General features: G+C 48.4%; 1 long non-coding RNA gene across 1 annotated transcript; it reads right to left on the minus strand.

Moving 5' to 3' along the window:
• Nucleotides 1–280: 280 nt before the first annotated feature.
• LOC139060380 (uncharacterized) lies at nt 281–5,229 on the minus strand. The gene is made up of 3 exons (XR_011514762.1): nt 5,106–5,229; nt 4,155–4,266; nt 281–3,972 (listed from the first exon to the last, which is right to left on the minus strand). It is a non-coding gene; the product is annotated as an uncharacterized lncRNA (long non-coding RNA).
• Nucleotides 5,230–10,243: the final 5,014 nt, after the last annotated feature.

The following is a 10,243-nucleotide window of genomic DNA, read 5'->3' on the forward strand; positions in this document are numbered from 1 at the left end:
CTAGCTAATAAAGATAAAAGAGTACTTAGCTACGAGTGAAGTCGCTGAAGCCTCGTCCACAGGAGCGTCCGCGAGCCACGACCAACCACCACGGCAGCGATAGAGCGTGCAGAACGCGCCGTGCTTGCCCTGCAAGCTATGCGGCATGCCTCAATGCCTTCGCTGCCGTGTAGCTGGTGCGTTCCAATTGCCAAGAGCCTCTACTGACGCCCATACAAACAAGCCACAAGTGAGTGAACAGAACGCGCGACTTTATTGGCAGAAGACAAGCAGTGTACATTCTCGTGCAATAGCAGAAATAAAATTTGCATGTCGAGATACGCCGGAATCATTGACGCGAGCTCGTAAACGGCTCACCGTCGTCGTCGCACGTGGTGGTCAGGTTAACGAGCAAGAACCAGCAGCGGAAACATATTGGACAGAGTGTGCCACTTGCAGCGACAGTCGCCGTTAAAAATGCCCAAATTGCATTGCGAAGCAATCGGGAGACGCAGGCATCTGCTGCCGCAGCCTACACAGCGACATGGGCTACCCCAGATTTTAGCTGTTCACTCCTTTCCAACCTGCACGTTCCTTTTCTTTCGGGGGCCGCTAATGTGTGGCTCACACTTGGTGTCTCACATTGTCTCGCTATGGACAAGTCGCTTTCATGGGCATCGCCTCCATCAACTACTTTTGCGGGCCTTTCCACCCATCTAGCTATCAACTTCATACGCATCGGACTATGTAAGCACGTATGCTGGTCTCCGTTCATGCCTAATCGCGGCCGAGAAAGATCAGAGGCACAATATGCCCATTGCTGCAGCAGGAAAGCGTGAACGGGGAGCACGAATCACGGTGCATGAAAATTGGGAGTCTATGTTGCTGTGCAGGCTGCAGGAGTGAATGCTTACTTCGAGAGACTGCTTCCCAATGCAACTGACCTGGCCGCCATATTCGAAAAACATAACACTGCGACCATAACCAAGTGACATAACAGCAACATTAAACAGCAATCAGTCACCGCATGAGGTTCAGACAATACATTATACATTGGCGACGAACCATATGGCAACAGTGAGCATTCACATACACGGGTCTCTTAGGGTACATTGAGCTGCCTACCTACAGGCGTAGTGCCTGCCTTCGTCGCACGTGGTGGTCTACTAACGAGCAACAACCAGCAGCAGAAACAGATTGGACAGAGTGTCCCACCTGTTTGCGGCGACAGTCGCTGTTAAAGATGAGCAACTTGCAGTGCGAAGCAATCGGGTGACGCAGGCATCTGCTGCCGCAGCCTACACAGTGACATGGACTACCCATCATTTTAGCATTGACTCCTTTCCAGCCTGCATGTTTCTTTCTTTTGGAGGCCGCTAATGTGTGGCTCACACTTGGTGTCCCACATTGTCTCAATATGGACAAGTCGCTTTCGTGGGCATCACCTTCATCAGCCACTTTTGCGGGCCTTTCCACCCAACTTCATACACGTCCGACCATGTAAGCACTTATGCTGGTCTCCGTTCATGCCTAATCGCGGCCGAGAAAGGCCAGAGGCACAATTTGCCCATGGCTGCAGCAGGAAAGGGTGAACGGGGAGCACGAATCACGGTGTGCGTAAATTGGGAGTCTATGTCGCTGTGCAGACTGCAGGATCAAATTCTTACTTTGAGAGGCTGCTTCCCAGTGCTACCGAACAGGCTGCAATATTCGAAAAACATAACACTGCGACCATAACCAAGTGACATAACAGCAAAATTAAACAGCAATCAGTCACCGCATGAGGTTCAGACAATACATTATACATTGGCGACGAACCATATGGCAACAGTGAGCATTCACATACATGGGTTTCTAAGGGTACATTGAGCTGCCTACCTACAGGCGTAGTGCCTGACTTTGTCGGACGTGGTGGTCTACTAACGAGCAACAACCAGCAGCAGAAACAGATTGGACAGAGTGTCCCACCTGTTTGCAGCGAGAGTCGCCGTTAAAAATGCCCAAATTGCATTGCGAAGCAATCGGGAGACGCAGGCATCTGCTGCCGCAGCCTACACAGCGACATGGGCTACCCCAGATTTTTTTAGCCGTTCACTCCTTTCCAACCTGCACGTTTCTTTTCTTTCGGGGGCTGCTAATGTGTGGCTCACACTTGGTGTCCCACATTGTCTCAATATGGACAAGTCGCTTTCGTGGGCATCACCTTCATCAGCCACTTTGCGGGCCTTTCCACCGAACTTCATACACGTCCTACCATGTAAGCACTTATGCTGGTCTCCGTTCATGCCTAATCGCGGCCGAGAAAGGCCAGAGGCACAATTTGCCCATGGCTGCAGCAGGAAAGGGTGAACGGGGAGCACGAATCACGGTGTGCGTAAATTGGGAGTCTATGTCGCTGTGCAGACTGCAGGATCAAATACTTACTACGAGAGGCTGCTTCCCAGTGCAACCGACCAGGCGGCAATATTCGAAAAACATAAAACTGCGACCGTAACCAAGTGACATAACAGCAATCAGTCACCGCATGAGGTTCAGACAATACATTATACATTGGCTACGAACCATCTTACAGGCATAATGCTTGCCTTTGTCACATGTGGTGGTCTGGTAACGAGCGACAACCTGCGGTACAAACAGATTGGACAGAGCCTTGCACCTGTTTGAACCAACAGTTGCCGTTGAAGATGAGCAACTTCCATTGCGAAGCAGTCAGGTGACGCAGGCATCTGCTGCCGCAACCAACACAGCGACATGGACTACCCGGCATTTTAGCGTTGACTCCTTTCCAACCTGCACATTTATTTTCTTTCGGGGGCCGCTATGTGTGGCTCACACTTTGCGTCCCACTTTGTCGCAATGTGGACAAGTCGCTTTTGTGGGCATCACCTTCGGCAGCCATTCTTGCGGGCCTTTCCACCCATACGGCTATCAACTTCATACACTTCGAACCATGTAAGCACATATGCTGGTCTCCGTTTTGAGCAAATCATGGCCGAGGTAGGCCACAAGCACAATTTGCCCATGGCTGCAGCAGGCCAGAACGAACGGGGCGCACCAGTTACGGTGTGTGTATACTGGGAGTCTATGTCGCTTTGCGGACTGCAGGAGCAAATGCTTACCTCGAGGGACTGCTTACCAATGCAACTGACCAGGCCCCCACATCTGAGAAACGTAACACAGTTACCACAACCAAGTGTGGCAGCAAAACCAGATTCTGCAATCAATCACTTCCCTGTAGCTTGCACAAAGACCCAGGCTATCAAGGAAGAGGAGCAATCATCAACGAGACTAGGAATATGGAAAATGAGAAAGCTTGCATTCAAGAGAGAAGCCACTCTGCTCTGCAGGCACTGAAGGCTAAAAACATCAAGAAAAGTAAAATGGTGCATAGCACATGTGCATAGGTTAATGCAAGACGCATGCCGATGCTGCATCAGCTATTTCAGGAGAGTAATTGCGCATGACAACATACACTAGAAGATACTGCTACAGATATGTTAGGCTGCTAGACAGTGACTGGTATTAAGTATCAGCGAAGAATCGGTTGACCTTTATATTTGGATGAGGATGAATGACCTCTAACAAAAATGGGCAATGAGAAAGCCTGCATTTATAGAAGAAAAATTACACTTCGCACAAACGGAATTAACATGGCTAGGAAGCTGATTAAGGGCAAACTGATGGAACTCAATCTTTTGGCCAGCGTCGTCCGTGCTTGGTCAGATGTTGCAGGTGCATCTGAAGACGAAGGATTTCTAGAAAGTCCTTTTTGAGTTACCTGGATGACTCAGCCAAATGTCCGTGCTGGTGGAATGGTGGCTGAAGCTCTTTGCAGTCTTAACACAGTCCTTTGCAGACTTGATATCTCATCCATATTCTTGTGCATGTGCTTCTTTGTTCTTGGTGTAAAAGCCTTGCAAATTCGGCTCCAGCCCCTTCCTGTTGGTGCAGATAGGAGCTCCTGTGATGACCAAGATGTGCTTGGCATAGACTCTGTTGGGGCAAAACGGTGACACATGAGATACAGCACAGATTAGCCAAATTTATGTGTGTTTTATATGTTCGAACCAATTATACTGAACCATAAATATGAACAAACATTCATATCTGCTGCAAACAGCAAGCCAATACAGCATAGATCAAACATATTTATTTCTGAACCATGTGTTGTTTACCTTGTAGTAGTAGCCAATGTCCACACAATGACCTTGTTGTAGCAGGCAGCAGCTTCTGTTTAGTGCGTGGAGTGTGTTGCTTTATACTGGTGCCGTCCTCATTACTGCATGTCTGGAACAGAAATTTTGACTGAATCAGAAATTGAAAAAGCAAAGTTTTGCAATATGAAATGCAAAAAGGTGTGACATATATGTTGTAATGATTTGCGACTACAGAACACATGCAAATGTACACTGTCTGTTCTAGGGTGCTTAAGCAGCATGTTAAATAAATATTGCTATTGTCCATAAAATTGATGTCTAACTACAATGCATGTCAACAGCGCAAGTACTATTAAGATCACAAATGAGAACATTTGTGGGTTCATTTATACACTAGAAGTGATCCCACTGCTAGTTCCACAAGCAAATGCATGAAAGTCATGAAGTTATTAGAACTGATGCATTATTTTTCTGCACGAACGTGATGCACCGCTTCACTACTGCAAAAATAAATGCCCTACGGTAAACCAATCTGAACAGCAAGAACATTTGGAACCAACAAGTACGAAATATGGGTGAATTATCATGCTTGCAACTGTTTAATACATTAAATTCTGTACTTTCACTTCATTTTACCAAAGGATTATTCGGTTTTGTGGTCGAAAGACGTTGCCGGCTGACTCGAAAAAAAAGTTTAATATGTATATTGATAAGGCTACTCAGTCACCTACAACCACGGCTACAATAACATGAAAAATGAGACGCGCGTTCCGATATCGCTCTTTCTTTCCTGGTTGTGTGTGTAAACCAAACGACAGCCTCGCAAGTAAAGGTTTATTTAGGAAACAGCAACTGAGATCCTCACTGCCCATATGTAATGCAGGATCTAGTTCGTTAACTTGTGCCCGCCTGGAAGGTAATGAGACGGATATTATATAACGATTGAAGCAGCGGTGTTAAACGACTCACCGTTATTGCCGTTGTCAGCCGCAGCAAAATCCAGCTCCCGTTTCGATGCAGACCTGTTCCGAATGGCTCACGACCGAAACCCAACTGCCGGGCTTACATGTCCGCTTGCAAACACGTAACTTCACCGCAAGTTACATCGAAGCGCAAGAAACTAGTTTTAGAAACAAAGAAGCAACCAGCCTAGAGTGTACGAACGAATGAATTTGTGCCGCCGTGCACTCGGAAATACCGGTAGGAATTTTAAATCCAGGCCAGAGTCACGTGAAAGATCGATGATGCTGAACGCTATTTGCGTTTATAATGGCGAAGAAACAATAAACTTACTAACAAAAAGTATAATACTTAATTAGCAATGATAATTTTGCCCTGTTTTTATGTAAAAGAAAATGCTTCGGTAATTGTAAGAGAAAGTTTGTAAGATAAAATTGTGCTTATTTTATCGGGATGGATGGATGGATGGATGTTATGAGCGTCCCCTTTGGAACGGGGCGGTGGCTTGCGCCACCAAGCTCTTGCTACTATGCTGCCTAATATCCTACCTAGGTTAACCAATGAGAAAAAAAAACACACTATGAACTACCACGTACAAATTTTCTGATACCCTATTGCGAACTGTGCTTCTGTACGTCTCCGTCCTTTGTCGTTTCCCTACTTTTCTTCCACCAATCCTCCAATCGCCTCTTACTGATGTCTATTGCAGACCTGTTTGCTTTACCACTGCTCCCGCTGAACCCGAGGGCTTCATGGAGGCCAGTGGTGCCTAAATCGACCGCTGGATAGATGTCTTCACATTCTAATAAAATATGCTCCGTCGTTTCCCTAGCTTTACGGCAGCAAGCACATGCTTTTTCTTCCTTCTTATATCTCGCTTTATATACGTGCGTGTTCTCAGGCATCCCGATCTCGCTTCGAAAAGTAATGAGCTTCTGAGTTATCATAAATGGTTTCTTTCCTAATTTCGTTTTTTCCCCTTAAGTAGTTACTCATGGCAGGTTTCTTTAATTCAGCCTCTTTAACTTTCCGCTTGACCTTCTTTGTTGCTGTGTTGCCCACCCCACAGGCCGCATACTTGCTGGTAAGCTTCCTAGTTCTTTTCCTCCACTGTGAATCAATGTTTTGCCTGTACAGATACCTGAACACTCTCCCAGCCCATTTACTTTCCTCCATATTCCTCAGCCGTTCTTCATACTCAATTTTACTGCGAGCTTCCCTCACTTCAAAACTAGTCCAGCCCATATCCCCTTGCACAGCTTCATTCGTAGTCGGGAAACGTTACGCCTCTACGCCTCTACCGGGAAATGTTGGAACTAACGAACGCATCCCGAGGTGATGCTACTATATAGGGGCTCTATTCGGGGCCGAATCTTATAACGGTTCGGTTGGGGGAACCGTTCCTTTGGCCTCACCTGATTGGCCAAAATTTTTATTACGTCACAGGTCGTCAGAGGCAGCGGGGCGGTATCGCAATTTTCGAATACGTCACGCATCTGTCAATCATCTTCAAAGCGAACCGGTCGTAGGAACCGGCGAAGGGGTAGTCCGCTTTGGGTTCCGTTGCAGTGGCTTGGCTTTGGCTTGTGACCCTGGCCGCGCGCGCCGGTCGCGCGACCCCGGAGACACGCGGGCGTCGCGCGCGCGTGCGTTGGTTGCTTCGGAGGCTATTACTTGCCTTCGTCGTCTGCTTGGCGTTCCTCTTTCGGTGTCGACCATGGCTGGAAGCGCGATACGCGTTCGAAGAAGTGACGCGGATAATGAGTTGCACCACCCTTGCTGGCTTTCTAAGTAAACCTTTTGCAGGCTACGCTATCAAATGTAGGGGACTCGGGTGCAAGCGTACGAGTGGCCATTCCACGCAGAGGAAGGAATATTGCGCGCTGTGGTTCATCGCCACTGGCCTGCACCTCCCAGAGGTCGGTCGGACGTGAAGCATTCATCGGAATGACCTAGATCTCTGCTGCCGACACCGTCCACAAAGTTGCTCTCGCAATCACTCTGTTGGCCGGTTGAAGGGCTGGGTCAGCTTTCCCGTGACCTCAGCTTCAAAGCCAATGCCAAGGAGATATTTGCATGGTGAGATCGAATTCTCAGTGCTATCGCCAGCGTGAATAGCTTGCAGATCGCCGTTCAGCAGTCAGAAGGGTTCAACCTAGGCTGGTTCAGCACTTCCATCGTTCGGCTGATAAAACTATACAGTCAGGACGGGAAGATATTGTGGAGATCTCTTATTTGGCTGCCTTTTTTTCTCTGGTTCGGGAGTGCCGCACTTTGTTACTCAATTTTACGGCACAGCGCGCAGCGTCAGCACCACACTTGTTCGATTTGACTTCGCGCAGGCAATGCAGGGCCCGTGTATCGTAATGTTCGATTTCAAGTTTCATTGCTTCTATCACGCGACGCGCCGTGGGGCTTATCGCAGGGACAGCGGCAGCGCGGCGGCGAGCGAGTCATGTCCGAGCCGATGACGAAAGGCGAAAAAAGATGGAAAATTGATATAGTCGGCTAGTAAAGGTGTCCCTAAGAACCAGTTCACGGTTTTGTCGCGCTCGCTACTTGAGAAGTGCCGGCAGTGCGTTCCTGTTGCATGCATCCTGCGAGCTCCTGGTAGCAGACGACATAGCGCTGCGCTCTGCCATCTCATTTGCGCTTGCGATACCGCCTGTCGGCTGAGAATAAAAAAGAATGACATTAATAAATTACTTCTGCATTGCGTAAACGCCCGGCACCACACGTTTATACTTAAGAACTTGGCGTATAATATTAAATTTATATTTTACATTTATTTAGCAAGCGGAAACATTCTGCAATTCCTCGATTAGCTCGTCATATAATGACGTACACTTCAGAGGTGGCACCCTCTCATCTATTGGTCGCGTCCACCCCTTCTTCCACCGCCGGCTTGGGAGTGGCACATCTAGTGACGTAAGCGGCGAAGCGAACGGTTCGTATTCCGAACCGTTATAAGATTCGGCCCCTGGACACGCATGGCGGCTGCACGACCGCCATTATCCGCCATGTTTACTCTCTGATTGGCTGTCGAGAGGTCACGTGTTTTGAAATTTGTGCCGGGAAGCGGAAGTTTTGCGAAATGTCATTTTGCGTTTTCATCAAGATGACGAAACGTGACGTGGAGCTGCAAATTTTATGGACTAATACATTTTTTTGCTCCTTGGCAGATATATGGTGATGTTAGCGCTTCAAAAAGAATGTGAGCGGTAGCGTGCAAAAGCCAGTGCAATGCATCTGCAATTGCGCGAATATGTGGTGGCGATTCAAGATATGCGCCATGCCAGCTTGCTGATTGGCTGAAGGAATATCTCGTAGGGAGCGTCACAGGAAGGGCTGTTTCGTAAACGTCATTTTGACGATGCGTGACGTTGCGCAGGGTCGCCATTGCTGAGATTTTCCGCCATAATTTTTGCTGCGGCGAGCCGCGCGAATTATGCTAATGGGCAGCCATATGCAATGGCAGCCAAGAGGAATGCGTATCGCCACATTTTCCCCGTCGTTTGGCACCACGAAAATCTTTTGTTCATAACGCGTGCTCATTGTATTTGCATCGCTCTCGGGTGGTGCTGGCATTTGTGTTTTGGGCCATCGTTTTTTAAAAGAACGCGTTTATACGAAATAATATTGGTTGAATATAGCAAACTTTCAGCAATGTTGTCCACTTTTCACTGCTGCATTTGTATTGTAATCGAGATTAATGCCTTTTCGCACAATCAAAAGTTATGACAACGGCCTCTTTCTAATTTATAAAAAGAAATGTACGCAAGGCGGCGCCTTGAAGTTTCCTCCTGCGGTGTGAGTAACCAGCGAAATGAACAAGAGATGGCAGCGCCGGCGCTTGCGTCGCTCTAGTGGATATCTCTGGCGCGCGCAACGCTATCGGTGATATTCGGCCGTTTCTCATCCAGCCGAGTCGGGCTGAGTCACTTGCGTTTCACGAAATAGCGATAACGTGGCCTAGAATGTGCGCGCATCAGCACTGGTAGGTCGCGTATGTTGTCTCAAGAAAGAAAACAAGCGCGTTGGCTCCAACATGCGATGACTCATTCCATTTTCCAGGGACACGCATCCGAGCTACTGAAGCAGACGACGGCTTGTACGCAGCAGACGACGGAAGCGAGAGCCGTTTTCGACAGAATAATCATACGCTTTGAGATAGCTGCTTTATTTTTGCTGCGGAGGAAAACTGTTTTGCCTTACCGATAACGCTACATTGAGTGCCTTCATTTCAGTTTCTTAGGCGAAACGTCAAGTTGGCGTCACGTTATGTAAGCAAAACCGGGCCACCAGCGCCATTTTGTTTGCGTCGCGCCTACGTCACGCATCGAAGAAAATGGCGGAATGTCCAGAATAGCGCCCTAGAGGTCGGCTTCGTTAGCAGCGGCGCGCGGTCGATTTTTTCGCCCTCTGTGGCCATTTGTTGAACTTGAGAGTGTGCCACCCCGAGCTGGCTGTGGCGAAGCACGTTTATAGGCCGAGTTTTGCGTCGATTCGCACTTTTTTCTGCCCTGTTGCGAGTGCGAAAAGGCTCGTCACTTCTCACAGACCATGCCGACCACGCTGCGAGCTCGCTGCATCTATAGTTTAACGAAAACGGGCTCTCCGTGGGACGTAATGCTGGGAGCAGACGGAATCGGTGACGCCGATCCGGAGAGACCTAGCCCAGCCTCGAGAAGGCGTCACCGTCATTACTTCTGCGTCGTGGGCTGCCATGAACAAGAAGGCCTGAATCCCAACATCAGATTCTACCGTTTTCCTTCAAGGCCTCACGAAGTGGAGCATCGGGCGCGCTGCATAGCTGCAGTTCGTCGCGCTGAGTAAGCGAAACTTCGCGCCACATGCTGACTGCTTCGCCTGTCTTCAAGCTTGCTTGATTATCTGCGTTCTAAATTTCGGTCTTTTGCACCTACAGTCCCGACAGCACACCGACATAGCAGCAGGCATGGCTGGTAATTCACGATTCGAGACCCGACCACAGCGACAATGAACAATTCGACCGATGCGAAGTGGTTAAGTGACCAGGTGTGTGCAAATGACCACAAATGGCCGGGCTGATTCGGTGACAATTCACTACCCCACTACGAGCAGCACAGGTTAGAGAGTTAAATATGCTCATACTTGACCTCAAGTCA

Source organism: Dermacentor albipictus, chromosome 5, assembly GCF_038994185.2.
Source record: "Dermacentor albipictus isolate Rhodes 1998 colony chromosome 5, USDA_Dalb.pri_finalv2, whole genome shotgun sequence".
Taxonomy (NCBI): domain Eukaryota; kingdom Metazoa; phylum Arthropoda; class Arachnida; order Ixodida; family Ixodidae; genus Dermacentor; species Dermacentor albipictus.